Source organism: Hylobates moloch, unplaced genomic scaffold (assembly GCF_009828535.3).
Source record: "Hylobates moloch isolate HMO894 unplaced genomic scaffold, HMol_V3 SCAFFOLD_8, whole genome shotgun sequence".
In the NCBI taxonomy this organism is placed as follows: domain Eukaryota; kingdom Metazoa; phylum Chordata; class Mammalia; order Primates; family Hylobatidae; genus Hylobates; species Hylobates moloch.
Window position 1 is genome coordinate 1357738 of NW_026652283.1, and position 19038 is coordinate 1376775.

The 19038-nt window shown below is 38.2% G+C and overlaps 1 protein-coding gene across 10 annotated transcripts in view; it reads left to right on the plus strand.

Annotated features, from left to right (window-relative positions):
* ERC1 (ELKS/RAB6-interacting/CAST family member 1) overlaps positions 1–19038 on the plus strand; it is a 481205-nt gene that overhangs the window by 349489 nt on the left and 112678 nt on the right. The window lies entirely within an intron of this gene.

A 19038-nucleotide genomic window follows, 5' to 3' on the forward strand; every position in this document is an offset into this window, starting at 1 on the left:
TTCTCATAGAAGGGTGAATTTTTATATTGTAATAGCTAGAATGTTCTTAGAATTTATCTTCTTAATTCAGAAAACATCACATTGAATCTGTCAGTAAACCCCCCACCCCGAAGAATTTCTTGTCCTCATTGACCTTCAGTCTGAGCTCTTAATGCAGTTTTCTCTAGTACACTTGCACATGCATGTAGCAGTCGCAGACATTTGAGAGAATGAAAATAATATGTTTAATGAGAGATTGTTATTGGAGACTGTAGCACTTGTTTTTACTTTATTCTTTCTATTGCTTTTTCTCTTTTTGTTTCTTTCAAAGTACATACGAATACATATTCATTATATCCTATGTAAGGGGATGTGTATTTACTCTAGAATAGGACTACTTTAAGTTTGAAATGGCTTTTTTCTTTTAAAAATATAGATGAGTGTGATTTAAGCATGTATATTCAGTCAGATCTTTTAGCTCTCACCTTGATAAAATTTATTGGGCATGAGAAGCAATCAAGTCTTCTTTCTTCTTTTCTTTTCTTTTCTTTTGTTTTTTCTTTTTCTGAGACGGAGTCTCGCTCTGTCACCCAGGCTGGAGTGCAGTGGCGCAATCTCGGCTCACTGCAAGCTCTGCCTCCCGGGTTCACGCCATTCTCCTGCCTCAGCCTCTCCGAGTAGCTGGGACTACAGGCGCCGCCACCACGCCCGGCTAATTTTTTGTATTTTTAGTAGAGACGGGGTTTCACCGTGGTCTCGATCTCCTGACCACATGATCCGCCCGCCTCAGCCTCCCAAAGTGCTGGGATTACAGGCATGAGCCACCGCGCCCGGCCTACAAATAATTCCTTGAACATTTTCAAATATTTTAAGGACAGTTATTTGAAAGAGTGATTGAACTTCTTTCATGGAGCTTAAAGGAATAGAACTAAGGTTACAAAGAGACAGCTCTTTCAGTCTTAATAATTATGCAAGATAATAAAAAATATAAATAAAACTTAAAAACAGAGAGCTTTTGGGATCAGTTCTATAAGTAATTTCTAAGAGGTTGTCAAAGCTGGTATAGGCCCGGTTCATTCAATGTGTTTAAACATGAGCTGGAGGGTCACTTGGCAGCCATGTGGTGTGGAACAAAAGCCATGATTTTCTTGAATGGATCTGATCTGTAAGGTCTCTTGTTATGCTAAGAGTTTGTGATTCTGGTTTTGTTTTGTGTGATCTTGAAAGACTGATTTATGGTCTCTTTCCACTTCACTGCTGTTTTTCTGCTCAGCCCATTGCAATATAGCTTCTGCCTCCAGCCCTGAAACTACTCTCCAAAGTAGTAACTTTCGAAAAACTAAATCCAGTGGAAATTTTGTATTCTTTATCTTGACCTGCCTGTGAATCTTTAACATATTTAATCTCTTCTTATTTCTGGAAACTTTCTTCATCTTTGGCTTCCAAGGGACCACCTTCTTTTTGTTTCCTTTTTCCTCTAAGACCATTCCCCCTCAGTTCTTCATAGACTTCTTCCGCCAGCGCTGTGTGCCCCACCTTATCTTGGTGGTCTCGTGTACTCCTGTGATTTCAATTACTTTCAGTGCTGATCATTCCCACGTAGTCTTTAATCGGGTCCTGATTGCAGGAATGTCAGTACAACTGCCTACTAGGTATCTCCCCAAATTCATAAGGTTGATGTAAAGATTAAATTACTTAGTTAAGTCCAGGTGTGGTGGCTAACGCCTGCAATCCCAGCACTTTGGGAGGCCGAGGTGGGCCAATCACTTGAGGTCAGGAGTTCGAGACCAGCCTGGCCGACATGGTGAAACCTGTGTCTACTAAAATTAGAAAAACTAGCTGGGCATGGTGGCAGGCACCTGTAACCCCAGCTACTCAGGAGGCCGAGGCAAGAGAATCATTTGGACCTGGGAGGCAGGGGTTTCAGTGAGCCAAGATTGCACCATTGCATTCCAGCCTGGGCGACAAGTGTGAAACTCCATCTTAAAAAAAAAAAAAAAATTACTTAGTTGAAGGTGCCTAGTAGAATATCTGGCTCTATAGTAATCATTCTGGCAATGCTGATTATAGTGAGTTTTTACCCAGTTCATTCATACTCTTGAAGAATCATGTATTTATCCTTTTCTTGGGTCAGGGCGCCACGGAGCCTTGTTCTGTCATCCAGGCTGGAGTGTCGAAGCACAGTATCAGTTCACTGCAGCCTCCATGTTCTAGGTTCAGTTGATTTTCCTGCCTCAGCCTCCCGAGTAGCTGAGACTACATGAGTGCGCCCGGCTAGTTTTTGTGTTTTTGTAGAGGCGGGGTGTCACCAAGTTGGCCATGCTGGTCTGGAACTACTGACCTCAGGTGATCCGCCCACCTCAGCCTCCCAAAATCCTGGGATTACAGCAGTCCGCCCACTGATTTATCTTTAAATCACCACTTTCCAAACTATTTTCTTGTGTACTAGTATCCCTCAAGGTGTTAAGTGATGTTCCACCCAGAAAAAAGAGAAGGTGGGGTTCCATGATCAATTAACTTTGGAAAATACTTTATAGGTAGGGTTGGAACTTTTTCACGGGCCAGATTGTAAACTTACTGGGCTTTGTGGGCCATTTGGTCTCTGTCACACTACTCAAATCTCTGGTAGCACCCAAGCAGCCATAGAAAATATGTAAGCAAATGAGCAAGGTTTTGTTCCACTAAAATTTTATTTGTGGACACTAAAATTTGAATTTCATATAATTTTCACAAAATGTAATTATTATATGTTATATTATTTGGGGTTACAAAAGGATTATTATTTTCTTTTTTTCAACCATTTAAAAATGGAAAAGCCATTCTTTGCTCATGGGCCATGGGCCAGCTTTGACAATCAGTGGCAGTAGCTTGCTGATTCCTGCTTTAAAATATAGCCCCCTATTAAAGATATGCAACTTACACCATAAAAAGCTTTTCTAAGTTCTGCAGCAGTGCTATTATGACCAGTGTTCCTCAAACATATTTGACCATGGAAATCTTTTGTCATGCTTATTTGTTACTATCTCTTGCTGTACTTCTGTGGAATGTGCTTTTGAGAAATACTGACCTAGAGAATAGCTATGTATGCCAGAGGTAAAGTTTGGCCTGTGGAGCAGACTGTAAATAACAAGAGAAAGCATCTTGTCTTTATTCCTCTTGCTCTGATCATCAGCTCCAACTGGTCACAGACAGAATGGTATTTTGGGAAACTGAATTCACTCTATGAGGTGGGCACCAGTGAACCACTAAAGCTGAGTCGAAGACTGGCTGAATTGAGGGTGGACATGATGAAGTTAATTCCATCAACCAGCTTCAGAAATGGGAAAAATGGCTTTAATGTAAGGTAAAATAGAAGTGCTCTGAGTGAGATAAAATATTCGGTCCCTGTGCTGGGTGCGGTGGCTTACGCCTGTAATCCTAGCACTTTGGGAGGCTGAGGTGGGTGGATTGTTTGAGCTCAGAAATTCAAGACCAGCCTGGGCAACATGATGAAACTCTGTCTCTACAAAATATACACAAAAAATTAGCCAGGCCTGGTGGCACATGCCTGTGGTTCCAGCTACTTGCAGGGCTGAGGTGGGAGGATCGCTTGAACCCAGGAGGTCAAGGCTGCAGTGAGCTGAGATCACACCACTGCACTCCTGCCTGGATGACAAAGTGAGACTCTGTCTTAAAAAAAAAAAAAAAAGTGTGTGTGTGTGTGTGTGTGTGTGTGTATTTATATATTTATATTCCGTTGAGAGGAAGAAGAGATCCAGAGGTCATATGCAAAATGTACACAGTAATAGATATTCATTTCTATAGTTTTGAAATCTTTACTGCTATTGTTTTAAAATATGCAAAAGTTTAAAACTTAATTGAGTTTATGTATAATAAAATTCTAAAACTTGCTTTGAAATAATATTTTCAGTTGCTGGGTTTTTTTTTTTTTTTTGTATCTTTGAGAAGTAGGATGTGTGACTCAGTAGGCAGTAAAGGTTATTGCTTTACTATTTTGAGCATATTTTTCCGTAATAAAAATAATGCCATTTATTAGCTAAGGAGAGAACTTTCAAATTAAAAACAAAAACACTTTTCATTTTAAAAGTCTGCACTTCCCATCTTTTTATGCCTACTTTAACCGTATGCCCCTTATTAAAAGGAAAAATTGGTGTGGTAAACATTGTTTTTAAATTTTGTCTGGCATTTGGCAAGCAGCTAGAACCTATAGGAGGATGCAGAAAAGATGGGACCGTCCCAGCTGATGATAACTTGTCTACCTGATGCAAGCATAGTCATTTGCCCATTCCCACAGAATTTACATACCAGGTGTCTCATTCCAAACCTGTGTAAGAGAAAAGGGACTCTTACAGTTTTTGCCAACAAATTGATAGCTGATGAATAATAAAATTGTTGAATCATTAATGCAAGAAGGTAATAAATTACCGGGTTTGTTTTCATCCATTTGGTCAACAAATGTTTTTGGTGACCTCCAAGATCTCAGTAGCCCCAATGTCTTCGGTTCTCTCTCAGCATCCCAGCATGCACTCATATATATCCCTGACAGCTTTCATAAGCTTCCTATACGGCTATAGGAGTATATCTTGGATACTTACTCACTGGCGCAGTTCCTACTTTTTTTTTAAGTGTACCACAAATCCCAAAATTGGATGTTCTATATAATGTTGGCTATTTTATGGATTAAGACGCAGTTCGATCTTGATTTTGCTGGAGGTGGAGAACTGAGTGCCCTGACACTGCTGGCGTTCTTCTAGCAAATGTCATAGCAAACAGACGTGGAACGCAGCACAGGCTAAAGAAAGGCAAGCAAGCCCCCTCGGTAGCACAGTGTGGACAGCTGGTATGGACATGTTCTCCATCTAAAACTGGGAAAGGTTAAATAAACAGTGGGACAGTGACAAAATGCAGAGATTAATTGCTGAAAGCATTCAATAATTCTTAAAACAGACATCTAAATAAGTAGAAGCATTCTGGGGTTTGAGTTCTGGGAGACAATGTAAGAAGACTTTATTTTCTTTTGGAGACAGAGACTTCCTAAGGAAAGAAGACAAGATAAATGGTGTAGTCCAAAAGTAGACATATGTAACAACAGGTGTACCTTAGTTTGAAGGGACTACGTCTTCATATGGGAAGATTGTATTCTGAAATCTTCTGTTCATGTTACATACACTATCAAACATGAAGAGTAAAGGACATACTGCTGTAAAATAATAAAGACAAAATGAGAGAAAAGGCCAATATAAATCTTTTTATCAGACCATCTCCAGATGTTACTGTGAACCTACCACTTAGCTTCATCTCTTGAGGCTCAAGCTCAGCTTCCCCTCCTCCAACTTCATCCCCAGATCTCCAGCACAGATCAGTGGGTTTAAGACATAATTCAGTAGAGATTTTGATAGGATTTGAGTAAATCCCTAACAGAAACTCCCTTGGCTTGCCAGCTATTTTTAAAGGCAGATATGTAGAAAGCAGAAGATCCTAAATTCACCTATCTGTCTTGTGATAGCCCTTGCCAGGAAAATAGGAGGAGATTTGCCCAAGAATGTGTTATAGGATGTTCTTGTGGTACATGCCTGTAGTCCCAGCTTCTTGGGAGGATGGCTTGAGCCCAGCAGTTTGAGGCTACAGTGAGCTGTGATCATGCCTGTGAAAAAACATTGCACCCCAACCTGGACAACATAGCAAGGCCTTGTCTGTTAAAAAAAAAAAAAAAAAAACTAAACTTTTTTTCTTTTCTTTTTTTTTTTTAAATAATATGTTAGATAGAACCAACCCACCGAAGTCATCTCTGCATAATATTTCTAAGTCCAATAATGATCAACATTATGAGTGCCTGCAATATCATCAGAATTTAAGAATTGAAAGTTACTTTGATCATTTTCACTATGGAATTGAAAGATTCTTTTTATATACTTATTGAATTAGAAGTACATACAAATGCTAAAAATCCAGTCTTGGCAAGGATGTAGGGAATCAGAGGTATCCAATACCTTACCGTTGGTCTTTTAAATCAGCTCATCTTCCTCGAAAACAGTGGATCTCAAGTATAGATGTCCATTCCGGAAACTCAGTAGGTCTGGAGTAGAGCACAGACTTCCATTTTGAATAATTTCTTTCATGTTTGAGAACCACCGTTGTAAAGCAAATCTGATACCATGTAATAAGCTATACAACACTCCACAGCCATCGACCTATTTCTGAGCCTTTCTTGGGTTCTGCAGGAGAAAGCTGCTTCCCACTCATAGACTGAATTATGTCTTAAATCCACTGTTCTGTGCTGGAGATCTGGGGATGAAGTTGGAGGAGGGGAAGCTGAGCTTGAGCCTCAAGAGATGAAGCTAAGTAGTAGGTTCGCACTCTGGATTGATTTTCATACTAAATCACTTAGAATTTCCATGTCCATTTTCACTTTAACCGTTATAGTTTGGCATGACGTAAATCTTACATCGACAAAGATAGGGTTTGCTTCATTTTTTCATTCTGGTGTTTGGGAGTAATTTTCTGGAGGAAAATGTCACTGATAGGTCTTTGCTCTGCTGCCTTGAAGTCAGGAATCCAAAATTGTCATTAGTACTATATTGGAGTCCTCAAAACTTTGACCAAGGTGGGGAAAGAGAAAGCATAACAGCTTTAGGGAAAAGTAGGCTCATCGAGGCGTTCTCCCTGAGCATCAGTAATTGTAGCATGGTGAGAGGTTGAATAATCAATCATTTTAGGTCAAATTAAACATATTTGCTGTACGAGTTCTGTCAAAATTGGTAGACATTAAGTAGAATCCAGGAATCACTTCTACACTCAACAGAAACAGAGATAACTCACTAGAACTATGACTGTAGGGACAGTCTAAGATGGTCTTAGTTCATTTTATTGCTGCAGTAATAGAGTACCACAGACTGAGTAATTTCTGATGAACAGAAATTTTGGCTTCTGGTTCTGGAAGCTGGAAAGTCCAAAAGCAAGGAACCGACACCTGGCAAGGGTCTTTTTGCTGTGTCATCCCATGGTGGAAGGGCAAAGAGAGGGTAAGAGAAAGGCAGAAGGCAGGTAAAAGGAGGCCAAACTCCTTCTTTTACAGAGACCCCGCTTCCTCATTAACAGACCTACCCTTACAATAATGGCATTAATCCATTCATGAAGACACAGCAGTCATGGCCTCACATACCCTAAGGGTTCTACCTACTAATACTGTTACAAAGGCAGTAAAATTTCAACATGAGTTTGGGAGGGAATAGTCAAACCTTGGCCCAGTCACTGAATTGATGTTGTTTTCCTTTCTATTATAATGTTTCACCATAAATTGTAGTTCCCTACATATTATATTGAAAGGACTAGTGGTCTGTATATATTTGTGTATCACAAAAGAGTTACATCATCTTTAGAGTCTTCTAACATGCGGAATATATAGATACATTTTATATACAATTTGATAGTTGACTAATTCTATGGATTAGGCTTTTTTTTAAAGGAAGACACTATGTGCCATTATTTTGCAAATTAATGTAAATCTTAAAAATTTTTAGTGGATCTTATTGTAAACAGTAAATACCAAATGAGCAGGCATTGTCGTAACAAGGTACTCCTTTCTCCTCTGGCGTCTTCTTTCTTTCTTTGTTTAAGAAGGCATTCTGAGACTTATTGTAATTTCTTCATTTCTCTTCTGATTTTTTTATTTCAGTTATATTGTCTATTTTACTATTGTCAGACATTATTAAGTATAATTCAAAAGTAAAGAAGCTTAGAATATAAACAAGGATCTGGATGTCATATTCAGCAGAAGGGACTCTCTAGTCATGAAGAAAATAAGCTTGGCTATGAAGTAGAGGAATCTTTCTATCAAAAAATAAGAATGTTGGAACTTAAGATCCAATAGAGTCTCACAATAGTCATATAGGTTATTTTACACTTAATTCATTGGGGCTGTCATGGCTCAAATATATTTGTGATCTTTTTCTTGGAAATTGCTTTCAGAGCCAGTTTGCAGGATGCCCCTAAAAATAAATGTGTACTTACACTTCACTGTAATCCAAAACATATCACTCTGATTCATTGTGCACAAGACTTGGTGTCAAAATTAAAATTCAGTTAATAAAAAGGATATTTGTCATAATTCCAAATATTTAAATAATGCAATAAAACTCTGAAGCCAGCTTAAAGAGAAATTTGGCAGCATCACTAGAATAAATTTTTGTGTAACTTCCCAAAATTAATTCCCTGAAGAACATATCTTTCATTTCAAATATAAGTACAAGTATATTTTATAAAGGAAGCAGCTAGATACCTTTTGCTAAAGTAACATTTAAGGAAATACAGGGCTGAGTACAGTGGCTTACACCTGTAATTCCAGCACTTTGGAAGGCCAAAGTAAGAGGATCACTTGAGCCCCGGAGAACAGCCTGGGCCACATGGTGAAACCCCCTCTCTAATAAAAATAAATAAATAGAATAGAATAGAGCAAGCTGGGTATGGTGATGCCGGCTACTTGGTATGTAGTCCCAGCTACTTGGGATGCTGAGGTGGGAGAATCACCAGAGCCTGGGAAATCTAGGCTGCAGCTGGCTGTGATCTCACCACTGCACTCCAGCCTGGGTGATGGGAGTGAGACTCTGTCTCAAAAAAAAAAAAAAAAGGTGGGCATAGAAGATGAATGGAAGATACTCAAAGATAGACCCACAAAATTGAGGATATGCTATATCAGTCTCTGGCCTGAAAAAAAAATTGCCTGTTTTCGTGGACACAGGAAGGGGAACATCACACACCGGAGACTGTTGTGCGGTGCAGGGAGCGGGGAGGGACAGCATTAGGAGATATACCTAATGCTAGATGACGAGTTAATGGGTGCAGGAAATTAACATGGCACATGTATACAAATGTAACAAACCTGCACGTTGTATACATGTACCCTAAAACTGAAAGTATAATAATAATAAAAAAAGAAACATAAAAAATAAATAAATAAATTGCCTGTTTTTATTAAACTAGTAAACAATTTGTAGAAATGCATGATTTGATTAAATGAGTTTTGGGTGCCACCTTCATAAGGGAAGCTAGAACTGTGCTTACATACCAGGAGCCCTGCTACCTCCTTAATCTTGAGCACTAAAACTAAGACCTAGATCTAAAAACTTAGCCTAAATTCGCATTCCACCGTCATGAATATGGAATGAAAATCTCTCATGAAGCTGGTTTTCATGAAAGTGCCTCCAGGAGAGCAAAACTCTGGGACGTTGGGCCACAGAGCACCACATTTATAAGACCATGATTATTCATTTAAAAACAGGATGTCATTTTTGGAAGGCCTTTACTTACTATCAACTCATCAACAGTATGGGATGAAACTAGCAGCTTGACTTTCCGTATGAAGTATGGGGGAAAGAGTGGAAAGAATGTCCAGAGTTCACTGGGACCTTCTTTAGAGCCATGGGGCTGAATTTTATTTAAAGTATTCACGGAAAAGCACCTGGATTCCAGTGCTTCTTAAAGTCATTCTGTTTTTCCATGCAGTTCGTTATTTGCTTTTAGACCTTTTATCTCCACGTTGTTTTATTTAGTTGCTAGTATTTCTTCAGATGTCATTATCTTACATCCCTGTAGAAGCTAAGACACACTATTTGTGCATGTGAATTTTAATCAAATATTAGAATTCCTATAAATATCTCATTTCTTGAACAAATTTTCAGTATCACCATAAATGCTATTTAACACTAAGTGGCCAAAAACAAGTCATTCACAGAGATTCTGCATCATATTCAGTCTGACAGCACTGAAGCTGTGGTTGTATATTTTTAACTAGACTTAATGAAAAAGGACATCAGGACCCCAGCAAAGTTGCCAGCATTCACCAGGTCTTATGAGTTCTTCTGCCCTAGACCTTTTGTCATCTGCTCTGTCCATCTGATCTCGGCACTTGCCAGCTCTGCCTTCTTAGTCCAGCAGTGGCTAGATAAGAACCGTTGATCTTCAGATCTCTGTCTGTCTGTCTCTCTCTCTCTCTCTCTCTGGAAGAATTGGAAAAGAAGACTGGAGGAAAAAATATTCATAGGGTAATTTGTATCTTCCACATTATTTAAATTTGGAAGCATAAAAATACATTGTGCTCAAATCATGCTAGGTGAAATAAGCCAGATACAAAAGGCCAAATGCTGTGTGATCCTACTTATATGAGGTACCTGAAGTAGTCAGATTCAAACACACAGAAAGTAGAATGGTGGCTGCCAAGGGCTGGAAGGGGCAGAGGAGGGATGTTAGCATTTCATAGGTATAGAGTTTCTTTTTGGGGAAATGAAAAATCTTTGGATATGGATGGTGGTGACAGTTGCACAACAATATCAGTGTACTTAATGCCACAGAAATATACACTTTAAAGTGGTTTAAAATGGTCAATTTTATGTTATCTATATTTGACCATAGGTTAAAAAAAAGTGCTTATACTTATCATGTTTGCTCTATGAGAACATTCCTCATTCAGAAGATTTTGTGGTTTTTAAAGTAACTCGATTGAGGAATAATATAAGTACAATAAAGTGCAAACATTTTAGACGTACATTTTGGTGAGTTTGTCAAGCTACAGTCATTTCCAGGGGCTTTCTAGTCACTTTCTAGTCACTCTCCATTTCCCACTGCAGTCCCTGGCAACGACTGATCTGCCTGCGATCCTTGTGGATCAGAATACAGTTCATTTTTATATTTTTTAAACAAATTTGGAATGTATAAACTTTTGTTTTTTAACAAGTGGAGATACAGATGTGGAGTTTCTGCCCATCTGAGGAGCAGGTGGAGACTTTACAGCAAAAGTTTCAATAGCACAGTAAAACTAAGTCTTCTAAACTTGCCATAATCTTATGAACATGCTCATTTTTCAGAAAAGGTGAAGGAAAAAACTAAACGCAAGTTTTCCACCCACAGTTTTGTTCAATCAGCGTCATTTACTAAGCTATAATCACCATCAGTTTCTGCCTTTATAATGTTAATTTTGATCTTTTTTCAAGAACTCGTGAAAAATGGAAGTCAGTCCATATTAAAATGGAAGTCAGTCCATACTGGGATGACTTCTCTACCCATTCCCTTGTGAGTGTATTTCTTTCTTTTTTTTTTTTTTTTTTTTTTCTTTCCTAGAGACAGGGTCTTGCTCTGTCACCTAGACTGGAATGCAGTGTGGTGCGATCACGGCTCACTGCAGCCTCTCGACCTCCTGGGCTCAAAGGATGCTCCCACCCCAGTCCCCAGGTAGCTGGGACTATAGGCATGCACCACCAGGCCCAGCTAGTTTTTTTTATTTTTTGCAGAGATGAGGTTCCACTATGTTGCGCAGGCTGGTCTCGAACTCCTTGGCTCAAGCGATCCACCCGCCTCAGCCTCCCAAATTGTTGCCATTACAGGTGTGAGCCACCGAGCCCAACCATGAGTGTATTTCTCACTGTAGGTCAGTTCCTTTCCCTTGTTTCAGGAGATAGAAAAACATGAGATGAGCAGCAAATGAGAAAACTTGGACATTGTGCTTTGCACAGGACTGGCCATTGTGCTGCAGGAAGGCTGTGCTAGGCGGGACCCCAGCATGCACTGTTGAAACAATGTCCTAAAATAGTCTATATTTGGTGACCTTTGAAAGTTTCTTTGTAGCATTTAAGCATAAATGTGATAGTTATTTTGTGTTGCATATTCATTGACTAGCATAGCAGTCTTTCATTTAGAGTCCTACCTGCAATTCTTGAATCCAAGAGTCAGACAGCAGCGTTTTATTCTTCGTTCTTTAGAAACTGTTTTTGTAATGTAAGATTTTTACTTCTAACACATCTCCAGTAGTAGCATCCTGGCCTTTCCCTTTGCAGAATGTTCTAATCTCTCCTCATTACCTTCAACTCAGTCTTTCTAAGACCTTGCTTTACTTCTCTAAAACTTTTGGTATTTCTATATTACGCACAAAATCAAATCACTTCTCATTCAGCATTTTTGTGTACCCTCTGCCTGCCGGGCTCTGGTTAGAACCCTGGAGGGTTTCACATTCTGTGTTTATTCCTTAGGCCACCATTCCAGACCATCTCTACTCTGATTTAGAGCTGCTTCTTCAGCTTCTCTGCCATTTCCTGTCCCTGTAGACACTCTCTAATCCAGTTCTACGATGTGCCCTCACATGTGACTGGTGCTTTCACACTTGCCACTCTGTCTTTCTTATTTCTCTGTCAAAATAGGGCCCATCTCAGTTCCCACGTCCTTAGCCTAAGGTGATTTCTCTCTGCTCTACTACTTCAGCATTTACTGCCCGTACAGTATATTTGGCACTTATCATTTATTGTTTCATCTCATTAGTTATATTAAAATCATAGAGTTGACAAGGACAGTCTCACCACTGAAAACAAAATTACTTACACAATATCTCTGATAATCTCTTTAAACACCTAGTCATGGGAAGATCTATAATTTTTTAGCTTTCCAACTCTACTTACAAATATTAATACACTAGATGTTCCTTTTATAAACCAAAATCTCTCTCTTGTGACTTCCCCCGCTTTGGTAACAATTGTGCCCTCTGGACAAACACAGATTCAATGTTCTGTTTTTGCAAAACCTACCTTAAAAATTTTGGTAGCAATGATTGTGCTATGTTAGTAGATCTTTTTAGATTAACACACCCTTATATAATCCCACTATGTCATCTTCCTTTGATACCTTCTACTTGTGTACCCCCTCTTAAATTATGGCATATAGAATTGAACCTAGTGAACTAGATGTCAGGTGTTCAGTTAGAGAAAAACACAACTCTTTCTTTCTTTAAATGAAATGTAAATTGCCCAAAGCTCATCATTTCTTTCTAGTTGTGGTTTATGTTTATCTTCCTTACGCGCTCTGCTCACTTGCCTTGATGGTACTGGCCTGGAAAAAAAAATGCCTTAAAAGTACAGTGAAATACAGCTTCAGAATAGGTGAAAACACTGAACAGCTGAGAACCACCACAACAGATAGAAATGAAGTCAGAATCAGAGGTGCTATTGGTTCACGATATATTGATTATGAGCCTGCTCTGTGCTGGGAACTATTCTTAGCGTTTGGGATACATTACGGAATAAAACAGACAAGATCTTGTCTTTGTGGAGTGTGTATTCCACCTGTTCCTAAGCACACGCTTTGGGCAAACAATGAAGACTAGCAAATAATATCAGAGTGTATTGAGTATAGAGTATATAGAGTAACCGCAGCCCTAAATAAAATGAAACAAGAAAGCTTAAGCCGTTTAAGCTAATGCAATGCAGAACATTAACAATATTTGAAAGCCTTTAATTTCCAAATTTATGAACCAAGACTCTAGAAGGAAGACATTTTTTAAAATGTAAAAATAGCAGCATAATACCTAAAAGATAGACACAACCCAAGTGTCCACTATGGATAAATGGATAGACAAAATGTGGTATGTGCATGTGGTGGAATATTATTCAACCTTGAAAAAGGAGATTCTGCCACATGCTCCATGGATGAACCTTGAAAACATCATGTTAAGTGAAATAAGCCAGTCACAAAAAAACAAATACTGTTTGATTTCACTTATGCGAGGTACCTACAGAAGTCACATTCATAGAGATAGAAAGTAAATGATGACTGCCAGAGGCTGGGGGAGGGGAAAAGAGGAGTTACTGTTCTTGGTATAGTTTCACCTTTGTAAGATGGAAAGAGTTCTGGAGGTTGGTCGCACAACAATCTAAATGTACTTTACTGAACTGTTTATTTATAAATGGTTATGCTAAATTTTATGTGTGTTTTACCACAACTAAAAAAAAACCTGAAAGATAAAAATTAATGAGCTAATAAATAGAAAGACCAATAAACCAGAAACAATCAATTTTGAAGAGGTAAATCATAAACATACTATAATCAGAGAAACAGACCCTACCCATGTAAAAGAATCAAAAAACATTTACAGAGCAAATGCCTGTTAATATCATCCAAACTGTGTAAGTGCTGAAAGGAGATGCTGAATGGAGAGAAATTAGCAGTTAAGTGAGCAGCCAGATTTTGAAGGAGAGAAAGCTACAGGCATTTCAGGCAGAGGACATAACATAAACCTAAGTGAAAACACACAGCAGCTCTATGACAGAGAGTCCTTGGAAGACAATAAGGAAGAAATGGGTTAAAAAATTGTAGGTGATCCTGAATATTAGGCAAAAATATTTTCTATGGCAAGAGACCTAATGACAATGACCTTGGAAAAGTAGGACAGTATAGAATGATGGAGAAATCAGAGAAGAGGCTTTAAGAGTAATGCAGGCCCAAGATAAAAGGGTGGGAGTGACGTGCACAGACGAAACAGTGGGTATGTTAAAAACTAAATGTTGTCAGCCTGTGGATCCAGGAATATGATGGCTCTATTAACATTAAAAGGGTAATTTGTTATGGTGGAAGGAAAAGTTAATTTAGTGTTGACATTTTACATTAAAGAGATATTTCTGGGTACCTAATAAACGTGACCTACAGAGGACATAAGATGTACAGGGACCAAAGCTTGCGAGGGCAAGTATTTCAGTGAGGTCCACCCACAGAGGCTCTCCCATGGTCTATGGTTTTCACAGAGTTTATTTAAGTAGTGTATCTACCATAATCTCTGAAACCTCTGCAAGGGAAGTTGAAGAATCTAGTCATTAGAGGATTTCTTCAGGAAAAGAGAAGAGTAGAAGAGATATATTGGTAGTTTACTACTCACTCTGGATAGTTAATTGGTTAAGTAACAGGGAAGGTAGCAGAATCAAAGGTTTATTTAGTCCATCGGTAAGATGATCTAGATTTCAGATTTATCTTAAAATTAAATTAAACTATTCCTACATGTCCGTGACATTAAAATGTCCAAAGCTACTTATCTTGTTCTAGTTTTAATTGGGTATTTTTCCACGTGTTTTCAGTATTATAGAATGGATAGAACATGATTACGCAATCATTCAATTTGACATACTCGGTTGGAGGAGGAGCGAATAATAAACCTTGGTAACATCCCTTCATTCATACTCCTCTTTTTGTCTTGCATTTCTGTTAAACACACACACATACTTAGGACTCATTCAGATTTTTAACCACCATATTCCAACGCTAATTATGATCTCTTACTAGCAATAGAAGGCTAATGTTGTGGTGTTCTCAAGGATTCAGGAATGTTATTCAAAAGCATTTTGAGCTCCATTCGCCTTTGATGTTTGCCTCCAGTTTCTGAAATTTGCCCAGATGGGGGAAGGGGATAGAGGGGGTGGTCTTACTATTTCCTGAAGCCCAGATGCCGCCGCAGAGTCCTTTCAGAGACATCTTGATTCTATTAGAATTTGCAGGTCAAAGGGCAGGTTCAACTGGCCTGGTAGTTTACAGCACCAGGGATAGAGTGAATAGACCACTGTAATGACTTAAAGTTGGATTTCTGCTGCTACCTACTCATTATGCTAGTAATGTGCGTGCTGGTCATGCGGGCGGCGGGATTACTAATCACTTGGAAAGGTTTCGTGTCCACATTTTCCTTTTTTTTTTTTAAACTGTGGAAAAGAAGGGAACAGAACAAAGAGAGTAATTTGACAGGAAAAGCACTGCCATTCTTATTTTGCCCTGGGCTTATGGCATACATATATTACCGTTCACATTTTATGTGCTTGTATTACTCCCTGGGGACTCGTGGGAATGAAGTCAGAATGTGCTCCACTAGCAAGCCTCCCCTTTCTGTGGATAGTCTTCAGTTAGCAAAGCTCTTAAAGTCAATGGTTAATTCCTTTGAGGTTCAATTTCTTTAAAATATTTATATCAGTATTAGAATAGGTGATCTCAAACCATTGACTCAGATTAAAAGAAGTTATAAAAAATTATTTCTGGTGATTTTTATTTTCTTTATAGTTTTCTGTATCTTTCAGTTTTTCTTCAGACTATATACTACTTTTATCAGAAAATACTTTTTTTCAAAGAAGCAATTATATTAAGTAGACAGCTATTAAAATAAAATTCTTTTTCAATTTGCTTTTTTTTTTCCACTGTGAATTCCCTTCCCTCTGAAAAGCAGAGTATTTTAATAACATTTTTGAGTTGAGACACTCTCAAGTGTGCCATGTAAAACTTCATCAGGTAAGTTCAACTATGTCGTATGGTCTTTTCTGAGAGATATATTAGAGGAACAACAATTTTTCGTATTCCCTAAAATCTTTGCTGTTACTGTTTACTAGCTCTCACATTCTTCACTATCCTCCAATTTTTTTTCAAGAGGTTGTTCTCCCTCGTACTATCCACTTCAAATTTACCAGAATTGTAACCAAGAGAACAATACTGTCTTTGTCCCTTCTGGAAAATAAAAGAAAAACCTAAAAGTTAGTATACCTATCAAAGATAGACATTACTCAGAATTCATATGATTATATGTACAATATATAATCAAAACATATTATTCTCTTGACTATGAATTGCCTTCTTAGGCGCCTATACATGTAGAAATCAATATCAGGAGTATACGTTTTAAATGGAAAGGACAAAGACATGATGATCTGTTTGGGAATTTTTAGAGGATGAGAGCCATGGTCATAGGAGAGAAAGTTTGATTCTGTATAGTCCATAGCATATTATCATTGCTTAGCAAAAAAAATAGCATCAATGAAATAAAATCTCTATTTGAATTGCATAAAAAATACTTCAAATTATATATCTTATTAAAAAGACATTATTCCAATGGCTCAGACTCCAATGCCACATTCCTCAAAACTTTGAAATTAGAAATCTAAATTGTCATCTGTTATTTCATATTGTGATTTGCAAATTTGACATTTTACCCCAGAGATTAACTGCACCACACTAGCTGTCCAAGCATACCATTTATGAAAGAGTTTGGAATTCAGTCAAGAAGCTTCAACAATATGGAATCATTTTTACTATGTCATATTACAGTATTTTCCTTAAGCACAAAATAGGCCTCAAGTCCGATCACCTTTGTATTTTGCATTCAGCAAAGGTGCTGGTATTTCAATCTAATTAGATAGAGTAATTTGTCTGTCATTCACCTGCTGCTGCTTGCCTGCTACTAAATGTGTGATTCTGACTATTGGTGCACAGAAATGTGGCACCCTTATTGGGAAAGCATGCTGCCTCTTCCAGCTCGGTCAGTCTTTGAGCTTCCCGAAAGGGAACAGATGACCGCAGTCAACAGGAAACTGCATAGTTAGACCTTCTTGAACCCTTTCACCTTTAAGCTCATTTCACCACTTAACATATTTTTTTCAAGTGGTCAGTGGATATATTTAGACTGTCATCCCTTTAGAGTTGACTGGATCCTCGTGGTATAAGTTGCCTGCCATTTCTTAGAATTACATAGTGTGGGGACAGTGCGATGAGAATCGTCTCTCCTCTTCCAGCAGCAAAACTAGTGAAACAAATCTTTATTTCCAGGATGTAAACCAAGTATACATCTTCTATTTGTTAGTATTGCTTTCAGAGTTGAGTAGACCTACGCATCCAGAATAAAGAATGTCCGTTAGAATATTCAGTAGACAGTCTTCCAGTCTGTGGCTAAACTAAAACTCTTCCATATGACTGCTATTGAAGCTCAATTATCTTAACAAAAGACAGAAGCAAGGTTAAACTTGGGCAATGCATTCTCAGATTCAGCATTTCCTCAGGTCAAAAGCTCAGGCTACTTATATAGTTCCTATAAATCAAATATGTCTTCTTTCATAAAAGATGAGCTACTGAGAAATGCATTTTGGATTATGAAACTAATTGTTCACCAACTTCATTGTGATTATTTTGTAAATTTCTTACATCAGCCTCCCCACTAAATCCACCTTTTTTTCCTTTGGACACAAACCATAAAGTAATTATTAGCTAAACCACAAGGAATCTCTAAAGTTTAAATTACTGTTTCAAAGTGTGCAGATCATTGCCGATAAAGCCACAACCGCAAACTTATTTGCACTGATGAGATAAAAAGAATGATTGAGGTTCATAATGCACCAGGAATAGATGGCTGTGTTTCTATATCCACTTTATTAAAGTTTGCAGTTTGTTGTACACTGTATGCATGAAAATGTCTTCAGTGTCAGTAATGCCTCAAATGGTCTGAAAACTACAGAATAATTATCAAAGGAATAAATTAAATGGATAAAGTATGTAAGTGACAGGATTATTCTTACAGAAAGTAACTTCGTTTACTTTTCAAGTTCAACTACAACTATAGGAACTCTTAAAATATAAAATGAAATACTAAGTTCTTACTAATATAGTTTTTTTTTTAAGGTTAACAACTTTTATTGATTTTTTTTTTTTTTTTGAGATAGGGTCTCACTTTGTCACCCATGCTGGAGTGCAATGGCGCCATCTCAGCTCACCGCAACCCCACCTCCCAGGCTCCAGAGATCCTCCTACCTTAGTCTCCCGAGTAGTGAGTAGCTGGGACCATAGGCGTGTGCCACTGCACCCAGTTAATTTTTGTGGGGTTTTGCCATGTTGCCCAGGCTAGTCTCAAATTCCTGGCCTCAAGTGATCCACCCACCTCGGCCTCCCAAAGTGCTGGGATTACAGGCACGAGCCACCACGCTTGGCCTAAATGTTTTTTAAACTTTATTTTATTGTAGTAAGAAGGCTTAACATGGGATCTACCCTCTTAATCACTGAACTGTACAATATAGTATTGTTAATTATAGAGAGAATGTCATACCGCAGATCTCTAGAACTTACTCATCTTACGTAACTTAGGCTTTATGCCTACTGATAGAAACTCCTCATTTCCCCCTCTCTCCTCTCCCTTGCAGCCACCATTCTACCCTCTGTTTGCGTGAGTTTGACTGTTTTAGATACCTCATGTAAATGGAATCATGCAGTATTTGTCCTTCTGTGACTGGCTTATTTCACTTAGTCTAATATAGGGGAACTTATTAAGATAGCAATATAACAACATGATAAAGACAATTTAGAGTCACGTTAGCCTGAATGGGATTCCTGGCTGTACCATTTACTCCAAGTGTGAACTTGGGCAAGCTGTGTAAACTCTGAAAATCTTGGTTTTATTACCCTTAAAATGGGGGTAATGATAATAGTAACTTAAAGAATTGTTAGAAGGGGTAAATC